General features: G+C 36.1%; 1 protein-coding gene across 2 annotated transcripts in view; it reads right to left on the reverse strand.

Moving 5' to 3' along the window:
• The window catches only part of LOC139133357 (trissin receptor-like), a 164,611-nt gene that overhangs the window by 87,982 nt on the left and 51,424 nt on the right, over nucleotides 1-25,205 (reverse strand). For both annotated transcript variants that reach the window (XM_070699913.1, XM_070699912.1), the window contains exon 2: nucleotides 23,146-23,283. The gene's annotated coding sequence lies outside the window, so the exon portion shown is untranslated. The remainder of the gene's footprint in view (nucleotides 1-23,145; nucleotides 23,284-25,205) is intronic.

The raw sequence follows: 25,205 nt of genomic DNA on the forward strand, positions 1-25,205 counted from the left end.
TACATACATACATACATACATACATACATACATACATACATACATACATACATACATACATACATACATACATACATACATACATACATACACAGATACACAGATACATACATACATACATACATACATACATACATACATACATACACATACATACATACATACATACATACATACATACATACATACATAATTATGTACGTTCATACATACATACATACACAATTACGTACGTAAATACATATATGAGCGAAATTTATGAACATGGGTCGATAGTAATTTGCAGAAGGCAGAGACGAGTAGATATGAAGTTGTCTCATTCAGTCAAGGTCAACTCAGCCCTCTTCAATCAAAGATCTAAATATTGGCATTATTTGTTTTATGTTGATAAACCTTGACACTGGTTAAATTTAGCTCTCGAACACAGCCATCCCATGCCCGCATATGTTTTTGCAAAGCCACGTATTCAAATATTCACTCGACCTTTAGGTCCGCATTTGGTTATGGAAGAGTCACTTACGTCGCTATCATAGTCAGATAAACCAAAATGTGTGAACGACAGTCGAGTATGCTGAATCACAAAATATAGTGAATCGGGGTTCATAGAAACAGGACAACGGTATACATTCTTTGTTTGATATATCGAGAGTCAGCCAGCATTTGAGGTCTACGTCGAAACCAATTTGAAGAGTGACCTACCACTCACATGACGCTTTGTGTTGTGAATGCTCGGCTAAAGCTCTAAACATACTTTCATGTCGTGGAATGGACAACGTAATGTAGTACCTATTCGGTCGCTGTGTGTAATTACTTTTTAACGCCTTTGGTATTTGTGTAATTAAAAAGTTGGATCAAACAAATTCGTTATTTAACTTCAATAGTTGGGGGATTTAAGGCAGAATAGGTGAACGACCTGCTGATGCAAAACAAAAAACAAAAAAGGGGGGTTAAAATAAATTAGCGTATGCACAGTTGTGTGATAACGGGTGTCACATTTGCATGAGTCTGACAACAAAAGAAGGGTTGCTCGGTTCATGATTGTATATCGCCAAGGTTTATTTATCAGTAGTGATTAAACCTAGCATGCGCACTGTGACGGGTCATCAAAACGCTGTGAGTGGTCATTGCAGCTTTCGGAAACACTTTGGAATCTACGTAAATCGTGTAATGTTTAATCTTGTCGGCATCTTCCTTTACATCCTGAAATCAAGTCAAATGTAAGGTCCGGTGGCGATGGCATTCCGTTAACCTGATTTAAAGTCAGAAGAATCGTCATTTCAGAGTATGCATTGACAAGATAATGTATAAAGTGAAGTCATCGTTAAGATAAAGAACATTTATTTATCTATATGGAGACAACTGACTCTTCTGCAGATGATTAAAAGAATTGTCGCTAACGTTGCACCAACCAATATTGCATTTTGTGCGACAGCTTTTACTAAGCTAGGCATCCAATCTAAATAAGCAACGGTTTTAATAAAGAGATTTTGTGTTTTTTCAGCTTTCAACGATTATACACACACACACACACACACACACATATATATATATATATAATATATATATATATATATATATATATATATATATATATATATATATATATATATATATATATATATCTGTGTGCTAATTATGTTTGTCTGTTTGTTTGTTTCTATGTGTAGTTTTAGCTCCGTAGGAATAGCATTTATGCGGAAACAGTAATTCCAATATTCGTTTCGTCGTAAATCCTTGGATTATTATTATTATTGATAGAAACTAGCTGTTTTTTATAAATCCCGTTTTAAAGTCACTACAAGCATACAGACCTAAAATATTTCGGGGTTATTACACGAAGTTTTGGCGATACCGCGTTGTATTCGAGTGATGTGTCCGTATTTTGACGAGTTGCGCAGCAACGAGTCAAAATGCGGACACATCACAAGAATACGACGCAGTATTGCCAAAACTTCGTGTAATAACCCCTTTATCATACATGCATGCTTTGGTTACGATTGTTTTCCTACGGACGTTCCGAAATTATCTGAAATCGACCTTGCTTTGTACTCGCTGTACTCACTAAAAAAAATTGGTTGCTACGGAGTGATGACAACCATATCACTTCTTGATATTATTCCGCTGTAGGGCCATTCCACTTCAAGGGAGGGTTTATGGCACACTTTTAAAGCCAACAATTTAAACATTAAGATGTCGACACAGGTTTTCAAATTTTGAAGAAAATTTATTTCGATATTAAAATGTCGATGGACGTAAAACATAGACTGGAGTGTGTAAAATGAGTGTCTTCTCGTTTTTGAAAGATCACCTCTTCCCTTCGCGAAAGTTATTAGGCCCGCAAAAATCGGATAAAAAATACTCGCGCCGCGCCAGCGTTCGATTTCAAACTCGATCGAGTATGAACAGATAATAGAGTTGGAGCAAGCAGCTCTACGGCATCTATGAATGCACAGTGGATATAATAGCCGTACCAGTCAGTTTATTTCCAAGAAATATACATGTCCTCACACGTCAAATATGCCGAATTTACCATGTTAGGAAGGAATTTGTGAGCGGATTAGGGAAGACGTGAAGTGAGTACACTGTACGCTGTAGCGTGCTCGATCGTGATTTTTTTGATGTACGAATAAAACATTTCAAAGGTATTTACATCATCTGCTCGCGTATTTTCGTTACTGGCTTGCCTAAACAGAACTAAACTTCTTTGAATAACCTAAACGAAAGTTTGAATTTCCCTAGTATCTTACATTGTATCCGAAACCCGCATCGGATACGATCAAGCCCTGTGAATCTCACTGAGAGGTACAAATCGGATAATATGTGCACCTTGTCGGTCGCGAGTATTTTCAGTGCGGTTGGATTTTTGTGGCTCATTTATGGTTATAAACGATGCAATTTACCATCTAGATACTATGAGGTTATCCCTCGATATCACCTCTTGGTGGGGTCGTATTGCTGCGAGTGCGGTTGTGGGCCGCATCACACTCGTCTTCGACTCGTGTGATGCGGCCCACAACCGCACTCGCAGCAATACGACCCTACCAAGAGGTGATATCGAGGGATAACCTCTTTATCATATACCTATGCCCACGTTATTGAATGAATAAATCTCGTACATTAAAATATGATACGTTTCACTGTGGTTTTACTTGATGGACTACATTTATTTGCGTCATCTTGCTAAGGCGGATTGATATACCAGCGTCTGACGTAATCTATCAGCTGGCTCATTTACAATTATTTTACGGTTGAGCAGAGAAATGCTTGAACTCTGTCATCAAACATGTAGGATATCTACCGAATCGGTACGGTACATGCAAGTCTTGTTTTTGGTATTATTTTCCAGAACGCATTTACCATAAATAGGCCCTACATGATATTTTTGAAAGTTTTGCTTTTGAATTTGCCGGTCCTCCGACATGTCCGATAGCACTTTTGCTTGTCGTCTGCGCGTCTGTGCTTATGCACGGACGGAACAGCTGGTCTGTCATCGATCTGTCAGTGCCCGTACGGTGTGATTCTCTGCTCTTTAATTTGTTCAGATTGGTAGCACTACTAGCAGGTTAATCCGATATCGACACATGTGTTTTATTTAGTTACCCCGCATTTTCCTATGCTTCAAAATCCTGCCACTTTTTGAGATCGGACATGATATCGTAGTCAAAATTAAAATCATAGACGGGCACCATGGTTTGTTTTGATTAGGGCGCCACCATGTAAGTAGTCTGGTATGCAAATCAACAGGCCGTATCAGGCTTTGTTATGTAAATCAACAGGTCGTATCACTTTTTCATATGCAAATATTCAATTGAATGAAAGAAAGACGCGCTGATCATTCCTTTCATATGCAAATCAACAAGGCGTATCACTTTTTTGACATGCAAACCAACATGATAAATCATGTCACTGAACTCAGTAAAGACACAATACAGGGCATAGGTATATGATATTTAAACTCGTCAACTGGAAACTTGTCGTATAGCGGTTCTATCATGATGCATTGTCAAACGGGGACCGTAATCTTCAGAAGTCTTATACGGTCAGCTGTTTTACATAGTAAACATACCAACGAAGGTCACGCATACAAGTCAAGGTCACGCCTACGCGTCGCTGTAAGTAGTTCGGTTACAGTGAAAATATAATTCGTATTTCACTAGTTAAAATATGGGTTCATATCAGTACCGTCTGAACTATAGAAGAATGGCAATACAGGCATAGCATGTATGATAATAATTATTATCTTCAATCTCTTACTCTGTGTATGTATATATATATATATATATATATATATATATATATATATATATATATATATATATATATATATATATATATATATATATATATATATATATATATATATATATATATATATATATAATACAGTGCTGAATGAAAAGTGACCCATGCGGGACTCGAACCAACACCCCCGTAGACATTACGGATGCTCTACCAACTGAGCTAATGGATCAGTCGGTACAATGTGGGCGGTCCTGACTCTTAGATGGGGCTTTTCATTCTGTTGTGCGTGGATTGTGAGTAAACGGCTAAACTCATCACCTAACCTTTCAGCCTAAGGATCCTGCGGGATTCTACAGAGCCTCGCACACAAGTCACCAATTTAGGAATCAGTTATTGGTAATGAGGATCAATCTTATGAAAGATGCAAAGCCATATATATATATATATATATATATATATATATATATATATATATATATATATATATATATATATATATATATATATATATATATATATATATATATATATATATATATATACCATGTTTCTTGTACGTGTTGTTAAAATAAAAGGTTAAATATTTGACTGCAGTAGCTAAGTGGCTTACTTTTTTTTATATTTCTGCATTATATAAAACAGCCTTGGTCTCCTTTAATATGACAGCCACCACCAGACATAAGTATTGATAGATCTTTTACTTTAAGCGACTCGATATTCACAGTTTATTGTTGTCCTTTATTGTAGGACAATGGACCAATCTTTGGCATACAAAAATGAACTATTACCTAAACAAACTGTTTTTTTATTAAATTCAGTCACATATGGCACATGCAATTGGAGCTGACAATTTTCAAATAATGTTGGACTGTTTTTTTGAAAGACAGATTGATGTATATTCAATGAGGGTATAAAATTTGATCAGGCGCTTCGTGAACTCTACCATTTATCAAAATGATATTTACAGCGTACGTTTTTAACACATTTGTCGATGACTAATAGGTCTTATGTCTAAACGCAGCGAATGTTACTCGATTGTGCATTTTCTATTGATGATCCGCCTGGTGTTCTGTTATGAGCTTGCGCTCACGGTAACTGACTACCCCCTAAAGCATTGTTTTGATAGATCATTCCGTTACCCTGACTACGAGCTCAAGGGAAGGTCGTGAAAAGCAATAGAATGGGGTTGTCATAGGTGACGTGAACGTAATGCTATGACGTCACTTTGGTCGAAGGGGAAAAAATTAGTTATACCAGATGAAAACAAGCTTGATCGGACGAAATTTCCATTTATCTCACTGAGTCACGGTTGTTATACGAGTATGCGATGTGATACATTGACAACAACTTTGACCCTTCTCTGCTACACTATCAATTCTTTGATAAAGTTTAATGTAGAACGTTACCGTCTCATCTTCTTTCTTTATGTAATATGACAGATCAATATTGCCTTGGTCACGTGGAGAGATGGACTAATGACAACGTATTACCTTACAATGTTGTTAGGTCTATATGGTTTGGTCTGTTTAAAGGAAGATAGGCTTGCAAACTAACATATTAACGTCTCCGGATGAGCTGAAAATATTCAGTCGTGTATTGGAACAATTAACCATCATTGCTTATTTTATTTTCTCAAAATTAGAAAAATGCACAAGTTTACATATTAGAAACAGTTTCGTGTATCGTTTACATCTCATAGTTGGGATTTGCAGACGTCGAGCAGAAGCCACGGTATGTCCGTTTTAGGCAATGCAGTAATATTCCTGCATATTTCTCAGTTCAAGGTCTGGAACTGCCTGTAGGGCTACTTTTCACTTTGCATCAGGCGGTGGCTGTCATTACCTTGATCCCGAGCAACTTTGACAAGATCGGATGGGCGACCAGCCGGAGAGTAAGATACGACCATTTTTGCAGATTACAATGCGGAGGATGTGCAGTCAAGAAATGATAGTCAGTACATTTTTAGGGCACTTGATACGGTTTTTTTTAAATTAATCGGATGGGAAATAGAAAACGTTTCCAGAATAATATTATCAAACAATAGCTGGCGAGACTCAATAAACAGAAATATACTTAAGTAATTTTAGCGAGAGGCTATTTTTGGTGGGTTTTTAATCAAGATACATTACGATAGACATCTCACATATGAAACGTCCGTCGTCACTTTTGAACTATTTGTCTAAACAATCTTGTCGACTTCCTTTTTTATCTCTGACGGAATTGTAATCCAAGGGATGCATAACCTGATTAGAAACTTATTGCCAGTGAACAGTTTCCAACGATGGCCGGAAGAGGTCTTCTAAATTCACAATGAGAAAAAATATTTTGGGCTACAAGTTTCTGAAATGGTATATACGCTGGCAACAGCTATTCCTGTGACGAAAAGCGTAAGTTTGTACTGTAGGAAAAACTTAACAACAAATCGTAACTTAATACCATAGAACAGGATCTTGTTATAGCTTTATCTGTGCTTAGATTATGCATATCATATTTCTGCACTCTGTCATTGAATGTTTAATTGATGACCGATTCAAAAATATATATTTTGTACTTTTAAAATTGCTCGTATAATTTGTTTACAATTATAAGTACAAATCAAGTTATCGGCGATTATATGTTAATGGCGACACGATGTTTTGAAAAAGCGAAAAGTTAGGCGTATGTTTCCGCACGTGTTGTTTCTTGTCATTCTGTTCCTTACTGCTTTGTCTGTGTCTGCCTTTAGTATCTTCGCTATGAAGAAGGAAAATCTTTCGTGAACGATATCAGCCCTTAATCTTTGATTGTGTGGCCGTCTGCGAAATTGACATCCGAAAGAAATGGATAAGGTTCCACTGTGTCTCGGTTGACGTCAGAGGGAAGCTGTACATCTCCGAGACACTATAGAGATTCAGTTTGTCGCACATTTAAACTTATGGTCTCCCCCTTTCGTCTGCTGACTTAAGAAATCCTAAAACTAAGTTTGGGCTTATTTCATATGGCTTCGCTACGATCATATTTCCTGAACAGAAATATTCACGTTCCGGTGTTCCTTGAGACACTGACATCGGGAGAAATAACATGCAGGGCGCCTAAAGATATTGCTTCGATAATAGCTGAATTAGGTTACAAGAGCGTGCTTGTTTTTTTGTTCAAGCATAACTTTGTGTCGTTTCGAGGAAAAACTATAACGTACATTACTGGCCCGCCGGGATGCTCACTGAAGGAACAAAGCATAGCACATGCCTGGTAAGCTGATATGTTCCTGCATACCTGTCAATCAAGACATATGGAAGTGAAGCTAGCACTGATTTCGATCGATACAAGATCGTCTGGAATAAAGATTGTATCTTTTATCTGCTGGGAACTCTTCCATTCAGTGCTGATCGCTTGATATATGTCAGCTAGCTCGTAATCTTTCACCCCAAAATATTTATGTTCAAAGTTGCCATTTGATTGTAAAAAATTGGAAATTGGGCTTGAACTGTATCATTTACATCAAACATTGACATGTTCGTCATATCTCGCGTGAAATCGGTCGCATCTGCCTGGGTCCATCAACAGCCGAAAAGTTTACGCTAGCACGAACTTTAAACGACGGCAATCTTGTCGTATGACTTATTCATCGAATCAAAATGTCGGGTTTCCTCTCCCCAAAATCCCAGACAGAGATAAGATCGGTATTTGCTGATATCGATCGGGACGTCGGGACACTTCGACTCAAGCATGCCTCGAGATTCATACGACGAAGGCAGAACTATCGGATCAAATTGGACCGAGTTCAAAAGCCGCGCGCTCTGATCTGCTCATCAGTCATAAGTTGGAGAGCGGAAAACAACAAACGCTGGCGTTGACAGATGATATGCCTATTAACTATTCTTTAAATAGGCGGATCAGACGACTCTGGACAGAATGAAAATTGCCGACACGTGACTGGCTGAGCTTTTCTACGTCTCGCAGATCTCTGGTTACAGTTTGCATTCTGCAAGCGAACTTTTTCAAATTATATCTACAAAGGGGACATCAAGATGATGCCAGCCAACCTGACGTGGGTTTCAAAAACGGGCAAAATGGTGTTCCTTCGGGTTACGCATGGATGAAATTGCCACATAAAGATGATGTAGCCAATCTAGCATAACAGAGGCATCGTGCACTGTGGTTCATACCACTGAAATACATTGTGTATTATAAATGCATTATGCGAATGAAAACCCTTTATGTGAAAAACAGATGAGATTTTGAAACTGTGCTGCATAAATCATCCAGTATTTTAGTTGAATGCCTGCCAAACATATAAGCGCTGCCCGTGCAGGTCCCGCCTTTCAATGCCATGCATTAATTTCATGGCTTTGGGAAATTCCAGAAAGTCAATTATTTGATTTACGGGCCGATATTATAGAACTGATGTACATGAATCCCATTAACGGCTTTTGAGAATATTTCCTTCTTGAGCAGTAAAATTTTGCATTCGCAAAGATCGTTTCTAACTGGCGTATTATTATCCCATTTTCAGTATTAAACTCGGCACAGCCTGAAAATTTCTCGAAACGAGGAAATGGGAAAGTGCATTGGTGCACACGGCCATATAGTTAGTAGCAAAGAGAAAACAGTAATTAAAAAAGAACTTGTCGTTGAACCTATATGCAAATGATAATAAAAATGGGGAATATTTTGAAAGATATTGTGCCGAACAAAGCCTAATAACTTACATAATAGATATCAGGTTTCTAGCACTGAAGTGGATACGATGTCGAGGAAAACTGAAGACAACAACAAGAAGAGTATTCGTATGCAACGTCAAACACACTTCCGTTTTGCTGTCGTTACTTGTTTTTTCATGTGCAAATGACGTATGTGCTCGTTAGGACTCTCTTAGACATGTTTAAAAAGTTGCTTATGTGAACATGACTTTGCTACTATGCACACATTGGCCATGGAAATTTGACGAGTTCATCTTAATGAAATATGTCATGTCGATGTCTAAGTTTTCAGATTATGCGCACCATATTGCGCAATGGTTTTCAACGACAGCAATACCTTGAGGACGTTTCGCGACTGTGCACTGATATGACATAAGTTCCATCCATGGTAACGCGAATTGGAGTTTGTCGTTGCCGTAGAAAAACTCCCAGAAATATGGCATCATAAAATATTGACAAAAAATCTTTTGGAAGACTTTTAATGCCCAATTAAACATATAATTTCTTAAGTAACATTGTTCGAATTTCAATGAAAGAAATATGGTTGATGAAGTCCATTAGCCTAAACAAGACGGTTATGGGTCACAATGGTAAGAAATACGACTGTGTTCTTTATTGGAAAGGATATTTAGGCGTCTAAAATATTCAATTGCCTTTTTTAGTGTAAGCTTGCTGGTCGTGTCAAATATTGTTTCTCTTCCACTGATGGAAGTTGATAACTGCTTATGAACTCTCGTTTTGATGCATCACGATCAATATGCATGCGTGTTCAAGAACGTTCTTTAAGTTGAGGGAAAAATCATGACTTGTTTCCAGAGTTATCAATCATGTGATTGAAAAGATATTTAAGAGGTCTTGTAGAGTCCTGTCCGGGTAGAGCGCGGTACTTGACGCGCTCGTAAAACATGTACGATATGATATTCCCCGCAGCCAGAACGTGATCGGTTTTGAGTATCACAGTCGTTTATCCCCGGCCTATTTTGTCAGGTCAGGAAAGAGCATTTAATGTTTCGAACTACTGCTGTAATATCACTTTTTCGCATATTTTATACATCATTGTCCATATTTTTATCAAAAGTCACCTTAGATTGATTTGATTATGGGAAAAACAAAAACGGATTTCAATCCGTCGTTCTTGTGCCCCCGGGACCTACCTTAAGCAATTATCACTGGTGCTGTGTGGTATTGGGCCTAGTATAATTTAATTCTTCAAATAAAATGTATTTTTCGAGCCCGAGAAAGTCATATTTTGCATCGCTCCCTGATTGGTTAATGTAAACGTTGGCATGGCACACTTACTTTTTAAAAGTCAATCACAAAATGAGAGCTCTTATTTGCGAAATGATGATCAGTAACTTCTTCGTGCAACAAATGAGAAGTTTAAGTAAATTATGAGTCGTATTCTTCCACATTAATCTTAATAACACATTTTTGTGAGAGTATTGAGGCTTGTGTCTTTTTTGCGCTGTAATATGTTCGATGACATCGCTCTGACACTATCGCAGTGATTTATTTTCTGATCTTTCCTAAACGGTAAATTTATCATCTATGGTGTATATAAAACATTTAGCGTCTATAACCTTTGCTTATCAGCGACCTTCCGCGAAGTTGGTGAATTTGTCGTGAAACAACGTGCTCTTATTTTTATCCTCGCTGTTCTCAATGCTAGGGATGCATTTGTTGGCGACGACAATCGAATTCGAGTGTTGAAATTGACCAACGTCACGCTTGACTCAAAGACATCAATATTGCGCATCCAGCAGTAGCGACCGACATGGAGCGATGTTGTTGGCAAAACACCGCTGAACAAGAGAGGTGCAGTTATGTGTATTTGAAAGAAAACATCTTGATAATGAACAGGGAACTACGCGAGGGTCAGTGTTAGGGCAGAAACTCAGGAGGGGCATAAGAGACGGGCTTTTCATATGAAAGTAAAGTCGTTGGGAAATACCTCCCTCCGCCAGCCCCCCTCCCCCTTTCCAATAATCGTAGACAAAGTCACAAGTCTACATCAGCCCCCCCCCCTTTCCAATAATCGCAGACAAAGTCACAAGTCTACATCAAACAATGGTTACGGTTGGAGATAAAATGGCAATGCCTTCATTCGACATTTGGTATTTGTGTAAATGTCTTTCATGCCAGCCCTGTGTAAAATTTATACACCTGTAAGTCCAGTTACTCTAATTTCTTTTCGATTCACACACACACACAAATGACAATGCACATCATATTGCATTCACTGAGTGTGTTCTTAAAAGTTCAATAGATAATTGCCGCTGTTTTATTAGCACCAGCAACTTTGCCAACGAGGAAAGATTAAGCTTTCGTCCTATTTTTCAGCCAATAAGAAAATAGTACAATGCATTGCTAGTAAAAGAAATTGGAAACCTACATCGATTGTGGCGCGACTACGGCTGTCCTTCAGTCTTTGTTCGTACGAGGGAAAAAACGAACAGACATTTACATCGATTTCTGTTTTCCGTTTATTCTTCTCCGTGAAGTTCGTTTTGATTGGTCGAGTGAATGTGATAGGAAATGCCTTTGAAAATAACGCTGACCCCATTTCCGCCGTCGTGGCACGATTGCCGTTGATATATGTCAGTGGTTGATTCATCTTTACATTCGAATTTAAATGTAATGCGAAAGGTGACACTTACGGGTCCAAAGGCATCGATCATGAAGTTAAATCCACGGCTCTCAAAGTCAAAATAGCTGGGCAAAGCGTGAACGGTTTTCAATCTGTTCTGCCCTAAAGTGCCATTAGTTTCACTGATGTTGATTTCATTGTTTAGATGTATTGAAAACAAGCGATCTAACGGCCGATATAGCTCCGCTGTGTTTATGTAGAGAATAACTATTTTTGACACATGTTGATGAAGAAGGTGGAAATCTTTGATAGCTCATTTCACTGGCCAGGAAAAGTGGCTAAAATGTCTGCAAAAATACACAATTGAAGATTTTATCATAATTTGAATATATCACATTGGATCATCCCTAAGAACATGTCAATCAAAGCTATCTGAAGAGTAGTTTTTTGAGAATGAAATTTTGATCAAAAATGGCAAAAAATGCCCCCAAATTAAACATTGCAGATTTCACCATAATGTCAATATATCATATATTCAAATAATCCCTTGAAACCTGTAGACCAAATATAAAAAGCTATCGATTTGCAGTTTTTGAGATACAAATTTTTTGAACAAAAATGGCAAAAATTGCCCTAAAACTACACAATTACAGATTTCATCATAATTACAAAATATCACATTTAGTTATCTGTAGGAACCTACATATCGAATTTCAAAGCTATCAGATCAGTACATTTTAAGAAATACATTTTTAAACCAAAATGGAAAAAAATTGCCAAAAAAATACAAAATTGCAAATTTCATCATTGTGTCAATAAATATCATTTCTGTATACCAAATTTAAGAGCTATCAGATGAGTAGTTTTGGAAATACACATTTTTTGACCAAAAATGGCAAAAATTGCCCCAAAACTACAAAATTGCAGGTTTCGTCAGAAATTCAATACATAATACTTAGTTTATCTGCAGAAACCTATATACCAAATTTCAAAACTATCAGACCAGTACTTTTTGAGAAATACATTTTTTGACCAAAAATGGCAAAAATTGCCCCAAAATTCAAAATTGCGGATTTCATCATAATTTCAATAAATATCATTAAGTTAATCTATAGGAACCTATATACCACATTTCAAAGCTATTAGGTGAGTAGTTTTGGAAATACAAATTTTTTGACCAAAAACGGCAAATATTGCCCCCAAAATACAGAATTACAGATTTCATCAGAAATTCAATATATATTACTTGGTTCATCTATAGAAACCTGTATACCAAATTTCAAAGCTATCAGATCAGTACTTTTTGAGGAATACGTATTTTGACCAAGAATGGCAAAAATTGCCCCAAATTTTATAAAATTGCAGATTTCAGCATAATATCAATATATATTACTTACTTGATCTATAGAAACCTGTATACCAAATTTCAAAGCTATCAGACAAGCACTTTTTGAGAAATTCATTTTTTGACCAAAAATGGCAAATATTGCCCCAAAAATACAAAATTACAGATTTCATCAATAATTCAATATATATTACTAACTTGATCTATAGAAACCTGTATACCAAATTTCAAAGCTATCAGATCAGTACTTTTTGAGGAATACGTATTTTGACCAAAAATGGCAAAAATTGCCCCAAATTTTATAAAATTGCAGATTTCATCATAATTTCAATATGTATTACTTACTTGATCTATAGAAACCTGTATACCAAATTTCAAAGCTATCAGACCAGCACTTTTTGAGAAATTCATTTTTTGACCAAAAATGGCAAATATTGCCCCAAAAATACAGAATTACAGATTTCATCAATAATTCAATATATATTACTTACTTGATCTATAGAAACCTGTATACCAAATTTCAAAGCTATCAGACCAGTACTTTTTGAGAAATACATTTTTTGACCAAAAATGGCAAAAATTGCCCCCAAAATTCAAAATTGCGGATTTCATCATAATTTCAACAAAAATATCATTTAGTTAGTCTAAAGGAACCTGTATACCAAATTTCAAAGCTATCAGATGAGCAGTTTTGGAAATACACATTTTTTGATCAAAAACGGCAAAAATTGCCCCAAAATACAAAATTGCGGATTTCATCATAATTTCAATAAATATCATTTAGTTAATCTATTGGAATCTGCGTACCGAATTTAAAAGCTATCAGATGTGCAGTTTTGGAAATACAATTTTTTGACCAAAAATGGCAAAAATTGCCCCAAAAATACAGAATTACAGATTTAATCAGAAATTCAATATATATAAATTAATTGATCTATGAAAATCTGTATACGAAATTTCAAAGCTATCACACCAGTACTTTTTGAGAAATACATCTTTTGACCAAAAATTGCAAATATTGCCTTAAAAATGCAAATTTGCATATTTCTGCACAATTTTGACAAATCTGAAATAGATCATCCCTAGGGACCTATGTATCAAATGTCAAAGCTATCTCACCGGTAGTTTTGAAGTAGAAGATTTTTAAAGATTTTTTTACCAAAAACGACAAAAATTGCCTTAAAAATACAAGTATGCAAATTTCACCACGATTTGAATAAATCTAACTGAAGTCACCCAAAATAAACTGCATATCAAATTTCAAAGCAATCGGACAAGCGGTTTCAGAGTAGTTTTTCTTACCAAAAACAGCAAAAAATGCCCCAAAAATACAAATATGCAAATTTCACCACGATTTGAACAAACTTTAGTGAGGTCACCCCAAGCGAACTGCACATAAAATTTCAAAGCAATCGGATTTGCGGTTTCAGAGGAGAAGGCAATTGTAGACGGACGGCGGCGGACGACGGACGACGACGGACGACGACGAAAAATCAACCTATTTGATAAGCTCCGCGTCGCCGAGCTAAAAAGACATTGAACAGGTGGCTAGCGAATGAACCTTTCAGAATTCGACAAATACATTTGAGCGAAACGACTTTATCCATTCCGAAGGGCGCATTTATTTCTATCGCGCTGACTTTGCGGTTTTATTTTCTTGATCGGCTGCACCGATTTACATTCCGTTGGAAATATCGAATCTTCAAACAATGTAATCTAGCGTGTTAGAACAGCAAGTTCATTTTCATGAATATCAAAAAAGCTACCATCAGCACGTAGGGCAGAGTTGTAATGGAGTAAATTGACTTTCTCTGATTTAATTTTTTTCAATCACGTAGGACAACACATCATTACAGCGTGCCAGCAAGGAACAATCCGTCGCGTCAACCGGGGTTATGTTTCAATGAGCACACATGTTTATGCTCCACTGAATCATGAAATCGATAATTACAGAGATACTGTTACCGCAGTCAACATTTAAAGAGTACCTGCCATTTACTTGTCTGATCAAGGGACACCATGAAGTTGAAATGTAGCCGCTTACGATCGATCTTGAATGAGACAGACCGATTTTGATTGACAACTTGTATTCGCATGCAGGGTTTCTAACGAGACAACTGACGGGATGACTGCATTGTGATGAGATCCTGACCACCATTTCTCTTTGCCTATTATTTTTTAGAAGATTACGTCTTTCACGGTGTTTTAAACTGTGATTATCGCTACCATACATTGCCAACACATGTTGGTGAAGCTTTAGTAAGACAGATAATGGGTTTGCGTTTATCGGATTCCAAATGTACTGAGAACGCAGTATGATTAATTATGACGTTTTGATTAGGTTGACAGCTGGCTAGGTTTCTACAGATCGTCTTGTTTTACAATTATACTCTGGTCTGCAAATCTACAAATACTAAACATCGATGATGATAATAATTTCAGCACAACGCGTTTCAGAGAGAGAGAGACAGACAGGCAGACAGACAGACAGGCAGGTAGACAACGACAGGCAGACAACGACAGGCAGACAGAGACACATGCAGACAAACAGATAGGCATAGATAGAGACGGAGACAGACATAGACAGGAGGGCAGTGACAGAAAGCATTAACCAGACTTTGGGCTTGAACAATTTGTGTCATATGCAGAAAGTGTTGCAGAAAGTCTTAATCCCATACCAGAAGTGAACGTTCAAAATATTTCACGCAACACAAATCTTTCGGAAATACATTAAGCACCTTAGCCACAGTCAGCGCTATATAAGCACTTGAATAACAGAGGCAGATGACCGGTTTTGATATTTCGCAATTCAATTTCTTGGTTTCAAAAGATTGCTCTGTTGTCTACGCTTAACGCGTGCCCCAAGGGAGTTCGTAGATTGGTATTAAATCGGTTCTAATACCCGGTGGCAATGATAACTGTAACGAGCGATTTCATCATTAGACGTCATGGTATCATCTACGGAGTGATCAGAGATCCTGAATATTTCATTGCTCATCTGTGTAATACTGATATTTTGCTTCGAGATGAACATTTAATCTCCATTTTTAAAGGTGGAGGCATTCACGTGAGTGGAAGATAACTGATTATAAAAACAACGTTTAAGGAGCTGTGCTTTGGAAGCGTAAATTTGTTTACTGCTGTATACAAGTTCGCGGCTCTAGTTTTTTATCGTCTAGAACATAGCGTTTGATGTTGAAATTGCGAATAACATTCTCCTATGATAATTAGTCACTTTCGCCTGATTTGCAGACATGATACTATTTAACTATTTGAATAACGGAACATCATATTGTTGCGCTTGAAGCATTTTAGTTGAAGTTAGATAATGCGAGCTTTTTTGTTTCGTTTAAGGGCAGCTATTAGATGAAATTTAATGACATATGTTGTCAGTATTTTGTTGAAACTATGCAAAATATCTCATGTTGCCTTAACGATTGTGAGATTGAAAGGGGAATTCGATATTTCATGAGATAGCGGAAACCAGGAAGGAGATGAGAATTAAGTAAAATAAGAATTCATTTTTTGTTTCTAAATTACTTGTTTAAAATATCTCATTTTACTGTTTTTCCATATGTCGTATATCGAACGCCGCGCGCTCAATAGTCATCATTTGACTGGAAGTACACCGGAAATATTTATCAAATTTTCATACGGAAATAATGTTTTATAGAATTATGCCTAGAAAATCGATAACCCGCACAACATTGCTTCAAATATATTAATGCGTAATTCAATGATTCATATCGTTTTTTAACGAATTTTCGTCTAATATGGAAATGACATTTTAACCTAATATGGAAATGACATTTTCACGTTAACCCAAAAAGAAATTATGTAACAGGCATGTAATAAAAACAGTTTAACCCAAACTTGGGACTGTGTAACCTCGAGGCAGAAGATCATTTTCCTTTCTGATATCTGCCAAAGAATCACCAACTCTCGACTTAAGGAAGTAGTCCCTCGTTTGGTAATATAATATAGTGTTGTGGATATTTTGTACATTTGTCATCTATTTGCGTTTATATATGGTCAGATGATAAGTAGATTACAATTAACCTTTTCACTGTCTTTCGTGTTCGAACAAAACCAAGGACTGGAAAAGTGAACACGAATGATATTCAGAAAGCCAGTTGAATTCTACTTATCATCTGACAATCGGTGATTTCCGTGAAACGCTGAGTTATAACTCAATTGTGATCTGTAGTCGATCTAATCATAATGTTAGCTTGCTCTACTAATCATGCATTAAGCACGCTTTCTTTCCTTTGAAGACATTATATATATATATATATATATATATATATATATATATAATATATATATATATATATATATCCAAATGAGAGAATAGACAAAGGTTAAGGTATATATATATATATATATATATATATATATATATATATATATATATATATATATATATATATAAATCCAAAATGAGAGAATAGACAAAGGTTAAGGTATACTGGTCTGAAGATTGGCATGGTATTGGAATTACTTTATTTAATGGGCACGTCTTTAACAGACGCCAACTTCATCAGGGGAGTTTGGTTTTCATTTGTTGGTCTGCTGCATTTATGTTTTCGTTAAGGGTCCTAAATGAGCAAGTTTACCGTTTGTCATGCGTAACATCATTTTACTTGAAATCTACTTCGTCGTGTACACGGGACGGAGGATAGATCATAGATTACTTGATGAAAAGCATTTGTTTATTGGACCAATCATTCTACGGTACAAAACATTTAAACAGTAACAGTGTTTGTTGCTATTAACGACCTTCGTTATGGTTTTGATTAGCATATACATAGGAGAAATGTTTACATTAAAAACACCGGATAACATTATTAATGGTTTAATGCAGATTTTTAACCTTTAAGCCCATGCAACTCTAATATTGTATACTATATAACCTCAACATTCCTACTTTCCTACAGGTACTGTAATACAGTGCATCTTAAATATATATATAATGTCTTTAAGTCTGAATTTGGTTTCTCTGTCTGCCTGTTGGTGTATGTATGTATGTATGTATGTATGTATGTATGTATGTATGTATGTATGTATGTATGTATGTATGTATGTATGTATGTATGTATGTATGTATGTATGTATGTATGTATGTATGCATGTATGTATGTATGATATATATTATATATATATATATAATATATATATATATAATGTATTTATGTATATATATATATATGTATATATATATATATATATAAACAAATTACTTCAAGTACAAAGTAATGAAATCTATTACTTAAGTTTCATGCATCTTGCAATCCTCAGATAGAGGATCTCTATCTGAGAATTGCAAGATGCATGAAACTTAAGTAATAGATTTCATTACTTTGTACTTGAAGTAATCTGTTTATTTATAACGCTCTGCTTTTTGCATTGAGCACTGTAATTTCCCTCGAGGACATCTGTATACTTCGATATATATATATATATATATATATATATATATATATATATATATATATATATATATATATATATATATATATATATATATATATATATATATATATTATATATATATATAATATATATAGCCCCATGGAAGTGATATGTAATTACTACAGAAAAAAAAAACGAAATCAATATAACATTTGAAATACGAAAGTGCAAGAGTAAAAATCTCATAAGTTGTGGGGGTAAACTGACGGAAGCAAAGTATATCAGATAACATAAAGATATTGCATAATTGTTAAAGTTTACGTTTACCTTACTGTGTAGTGAAAATAGCCGAATGTACATTGATCGCAAGTCACGAGACAGTATAGCAGCACCTTAGTATAATCCTAACCCACAGATAAACTTTGAAAGTTCTAGTTGTAAGATATGGTGAATAAATAATTTATCGTCATCTATGATTCCCCCCTCTCCTTACTGATGGATTACTTTCTCACACGTGAATAAATTATATTGCCGAAAGGTTCATCCTACTTGGTTGGAAAGTATGTTTTAATGTCTTGTGACTACGACCATTCGTAATATTTTCACATAGAAAGTGAAATACTACTTCTTGTTTTTAGAGAGGATAAAGATTTTAAAAATGACGTCAGCTTCAAATTGGTAACAATAATTTTCAATTGTACCATAAATTTCTCAAGTAATGTAACTTGTTTGATAAAGTTATTTGAATCAAGTTGCAATTCCGGTGTCTGAATCCTCTTCCAGATTGGTGAAGTGGTATTACATATGCTAAAGTTGCATCTATCCCGACTAGTTGAATTGTGTCTGATTACCCTACATTGGAAAAGTACGCTTCACATATAACTGTAGATGCCTCCATCAATCGATTTACTTCGGAAACTTCGATTGACTAAAAGCAAAAGTCTTCTGATTCGATAAATGATCAGGACCCGACAATAGCACGTCATGTCGTTGGTGTCATAATAAATACACCGCACTGCGTTATGCCTTTTCGTGTACCAAATACATATGACCTCAAAATTCAATAGGTCAATGTAGTAATAAATATTATTCACGGTAAATACGTTACCGTAGAAACATAAAGGGTTAGTAAGGTACCAGGTATTCGCGCTGCGTAAGCATACCCTGATAACACGCTACAGCTGTGAAGATCGATCTTAAGTGACAAGTCTAGCGAAATTCGGCTAATCTACCAAACTACTATTGAGAGTCTAAGCCAAGGATTTCGTCATCCTTCATTTGAAACAGACCTGTCATATTTCGAATCCATATTTACAGTAGACCCCCTGAAATCAACACAATGATAAATCGACTTTCCGAGAATTTACTGTCTCACTAGCTTTAGTGTTGAAAATCTGCGTCTTGCTCTGAAATCTTCAAGTGAGTTACATTGCCCGGATTCTTACGAGTTGTAAAATGTATACGCAACCGCTTGTGTGTGTGTGTGTGTGTTGAGAGAGAGAGAGAGAGAGAGAGAGAGAGAGAGAGAGAGAGAGAGAGAGAGAGAGAGAGAGAGACTCTATTACTCTTCATAACTTAATTGCTAATTTAATCCTACATGCATTCGTACATTCGTACATGCATTCGCTTTTTCGAACCTTCCATAGACTAGTGAGCAAGACAAGTTAAATTTAATAGGAAGCGTTTTTGTCTATATACTTAGCTAGCTGTATTTGTTTTTCTCTGCTCCTTTCATCGTCTAATTCTGCTTCGGCGGAACTCATTAATCCGCCAGGAAAAGGTGAGTGTTTAAAGGTCACCCTTTACGCCTGAGGAAATTAAAACGAAAAGTCGAAAATCTTTCCGCTTAGCTCGACATGCAATATGTGGCTAAATTTATGCACAATATTGTTTGCTGATAAGAAAGAACAGGGTTATGGGAAATGAGCACTACTATCTTGAGACCCGCCGTGGCAATTCGATAGTACCTGTTAATTGTTACGTAGGGCATGTGGTCTGAACTATTTTATCATGAGATTGTTGATATTAAAACTGCAACTAATATACTTTAATTATTGTATCCAGTGTTATTATTATAATAATTATTATTATACCATACCATACCATACAATATATAATATTCTTAATCCTATATAATATCCTTTATTAATCCAATATATAATGGAAATGCGTTGTTGCGTAAACAGTCTTAAAACAAATACTTCACAAAAGATAAAATATGAGCAGATCACTCAGATTAAAAGCACAGATTCAGATAACAGACACAGCACTTGTGTCTATTATCTGGACCAGTGCTTCTTAAACTGTGATATCTTCTTATATTTTATCTATCGTGAAATTTTGTTTTAAGCCTGTGTATGATTGATCGAGCCCTTTCATTTGATATCGTCACCTTTGACATTATATAAACTGTTGAAAATTACGAATCCCTCCAGATATAATTGCTTTACTGCACCCTTAACACTAGGAGATGGGGAGTATAATCCGATTTATTGGCAACGATCAATTCGTACACAATAAGGTAAAAGGGCGCTCAGAGCATCAAAGGTCGTCAATTTCGGTGGTATATCTTCACAAAACTCTAGCAAAATGTTACCATTATTATAACGGCGTGGTTAGCATGTACATGGAATCTTTGGCAGGAGGGGGGAACTAATGAATTCCTTATATGAATAACGTAATATAAATTGCTTCGTGTACGAGAGAGAGGTCATGTTAATGTTCTCGCATCTGCCGAAGGGATTATCTAGGTGAACTTTATATGTCAGACAACACATTTTGCACCGTCGTAATTGATTACGAGACATAGTAAAATTAATACGAATGCCTCTTAAAACGACAACATTGTTCTGGATCATACCAAACAGTTTGCGTAATCACATATACACATAGTTACAGCTATATCTATATATATATATATATATATATATATATATATATATATATATATATATATATATATATATATATATTATATATATATATATGTATATATGTATATATGTATAATACGTACATGTGTGAGTCTATATGTATGAATTTGTCTGTATGTGGCAAGCGATGCATGAACTCAAATATTGCATCATTCTAAATTTATATATGTGTCAACTTATGTAGACTAAGCTGAAATACTTTGTATTTGCGTATTTAAGGTAGTATGCGCCTCGAAAAAGAAAGACTTAAACTTTTGCTCAAAAAAGAATATTTCAATCGTTCTCTTTTGAAATCAAGAATAAAAATCGGGGGTCACCGTGCAAATTTTGGAGCTAGAGAAACTGATTGCTCAAGATTTACCGATATTTGAAATTCAAAATGACCGCCATCCCTATGTTAACTCTATGGAGATAAAATAAATTTCTCGATTTTCGGAAAACCAAGGCCATTAAAAGTTTTCTTACACCAAGAGCTTTTGAATGAGCCCCCACAAGTGGTAGATGAGAAAAGAATTGAAAAGTTTTAGAGTCCGAATGTCCCCGAGGCGCGTTCTACCTAATGTAGTCATATGTTGTATACACAACTTCTTCCCATGTGAGCATATAAACACATATAATTTGACAACATGCTACGTAGTTGTGACTTTTACGACTGTTATTGAAATGCCAAAGGCGCCACATGAAGTAAAGTCGTGTTACAAGCATGATGTGTATTAGGGATATTTCCTATCATTATGGACTGGCCATATCTGCAGTTAAAGACAGATAGGATGTCGTTATCAATCATTAAACATGAAATGTTAGAATATAGCGGCTACAATCGGAAAGCGCGAAGTATCATTTGCAGTGTATCTTTGTATCAATAAAAACTTCCTGTAACTTTCCCTACAGTACAACACTTAAATATCATTGTTACGGCGAAAAGAGCTACAGTATGATGAATATGTCGAATAATGTTGAATGTTGTGGTAGTTATTGCTGGAACTCGTGGCAGACACACAATGCTCGACATTTCATTACGCGAATTCGAACGCTCTGTGTGCTACCCTGTTTGTTGTCAGACACGGAGCAAAGAGTTGCATTTCTACGCAGTTTCAAGACAAAAGATAGCACAGTTGAATGACATTGTAAGCGTCTGTGAACTTTGCAAACGGGCAAACTAATAACTCGACGCTGGGACCTCCAGCAATGGATCATATGTTTATACGTAGATGCAGAGCTGTCGTTTAATCTTTGACCTGCGAATTTATAGACATAAGTACTAAGGGGACATTTATGCATATTTAATGAGGATTTTCTTTGGCATTATTGAACAAACGGGTTTCTGAAGAACAATGCAAGGGTCAAAACACTATCTAAACAATATCAGAAAAAAGGCAAATCACTGCATTTCCCATATCCAACAAGAAAGACAGCCGACGCTCCTGTCGACAACAGTGATTGTCTACTCCAGAATCCATTGCCTTCTAGCTCATTTACACAGTGCAGAATGCCTTGCCTTTCTTACCTGTCGCAGGGGGAGCCATACCTGCTGTTTGGATTATTGATCATTTAACAGCTTTATCCTCCACGACAGGTTGTCCAATATAAGGTAAACACATAGGCATGAATTCAGCATAGTCGTGTGTACTTAAAATGTGATTTTATGATATCATAACTCAAAAATGTTGTTTTGGACTTTCATTGAATCAACGTGGCACATCCGTGCAGCAAATTCACAAACTGTTGTTTTCGTTTGGGCGTTGGGACAGTTTATGCAACATACTCAAATCAAATCGTTCTCCCACTACACGTCCCGAGGTTTAATGCAAATAGTTTCATCGTTAATTGCATGGCCTGTCCAGACATATACTCCCGTTTCAAAGAGACCCTATGGTATAATCCACGTTTTAGACGCCCTACCCTGTCAAGCATGTAATTTTAAATTCTTAACACAGAATGACTTACCAAGTTAGTTTCTTCTGCAGATTATATGACACTGATAATTGAAAAATGAACGTCCTCAGATGAGACAACTTGTTCTTTAAAGGGTGACGCTCCAGCTCGATTTTCCCTCGTCAATCGTGATTATATTCTTGTAGTCTTCTACAAGTATGAAAATAACTCAACTTGAAATTCCCAAATGGGCACGACAAGAAACGGATCTACGTACATGCAGGAAAGCATTAAACACATCGATCGCAAAGGTAAGCTTACAGTCCCCTGTCTTTCTGCATGACGAAAGGCAACTGATTTGTGTCTATCATCACGCTGCGATTGAGCGGCAAGTGCGGCAAGTGGACTCCCTATCTCATGGATAATTTTCGATCAAAGTCTAACTGTGAGAGTGCCTTATTTAACCACAGTGGCTCGGGTACACATAGCCTGTTGTGCTTTGCAAATTCTATATTCCGTTCAGGTGCGTGTGATACGCGCATTTATCACCGACCGTTCGGGCGAGAAAATGAGCTGAAAAACCGTTTATCACTTTACTTCAACCACCCGCAAATATCACTCCCCGGGGGATAGTGAAAAACTGTTTGCGATTTGCGCCCTAAAAACATATTCTGAACCCATTGTTGAAATTCAATCAATTTGAAGCAATCTTCCCCTTTCGCCTTCACCCGTGTAAGATCAATGCACTGAATTGGCAAACTGGATTATGGTACAGATTGTCAGCAAGATGTTCTTTTGAGTATCGATCATTAAATGCTGAAACGGATACTGTTCGTTCAAGTCAAATTTAATGGGTTATTATTTATAGAGGTCAGTATTTATGTAAAGCGCAGAATTCATTAACAGCTCACAAACTTTACGATCTACCTCCTAGTGGTTGGTTTTTAGGTTCAAGTAAAGACGTTTGTAAATGCTGGGTATTGACAACTTACAGTTGATCATTATATGATTGCTTACCGACAAAATAAGTAACTAAGTAAATTCACATGTGAGTAAGAGAGTACTATAGTGAATTTCAAAATGGCTTGGAATTGCAACGTGCATGTTCGGGTGAGTAGAACGTTTCTGACGCCATAGAAAATAACGGCAACTGCATCCATTGCAAACGTTCTCTTTTCATAGATTTTGCAACACTTTGAACCCAATAGGACGTCCACCGTTCTCACTTACAGAATACGTCCAATGTAGGAAATGTCAATCGTTGTATCGACCCATGCACACTGTACCGAAATAAATATCGTTAGCTTTCTGTGCAGTTTCATCGCCGGGAAATGTGATAAAGGCAATGTAAGAATGTTCAAGCAGTCAGTGTACGGGTGACTTTTTTCAGTGGAAACGCGGCAAACACTGACGATGTTGACTGTGGCTCAGTGGACGTCGTATTGGGTTTAATTGTTGCAAAATTTCTGTAAGTAGAACGTTTGTAATGAATGCAGGTGGCGTCATTTTCTATCGTCAGAAACGTTTTTCTTGTCACCCAAGCAAGTTCTAATTCCAAGCTATTTTGAAATTCACTATATCAATGGGTATAAATCACTGATTCAATAGCGTAATAGTAGAATATTAACTGTCGGACAGCCTCACTCATCAACCTAACACATGGGTATTATCTGTATTTGTCAACTTGCTGACTGTTTAGCTGTACCTAACTTATTGGTACCTGACCAGATTATTAAGAAATATAATGAAATTAACTGATAAAAACACGCCTTGTTAGAGAAAGAACAAAATAAACATAAGTAAATAAACACACCATTTTCAAGATAAATAACTGATAAATAAATAAATAATAAATAAGTAAATAAATAAATGAATACATAAATGATATCTTATCTAAAATTTAATTACCACAGTACCTATACACACGCCTACGCAAGCGCAAGAAAGGATTGTCGATTTCACCACACAGAAGTCCGTCGGTTATCGGTAATTGCTCGAAGCATATGTTTTTAAGATATCTGTGAAAACATTTCAAAATGGCTTTCGATTCACAAGTGTTCCAGTTCCACAGTGCGAAGAATACTTAGCAGTAAACATTAAACGGTAAACATTCAAGTACCCCATTCGAAAGC

This window comes from Ptychodera flava, chromosome 5, assembly GCF_041260155.1.
Source record: "Ptychodera flava strain L36383 chromosome 5, AS_Pfla_20210202, whole genome shotgun sequence".
NCBI lineage: Eukaryota > Metazoa > Hemichordata > Enteropneusta > Ptychoderidae > Ptychodera > Ptychodera flava.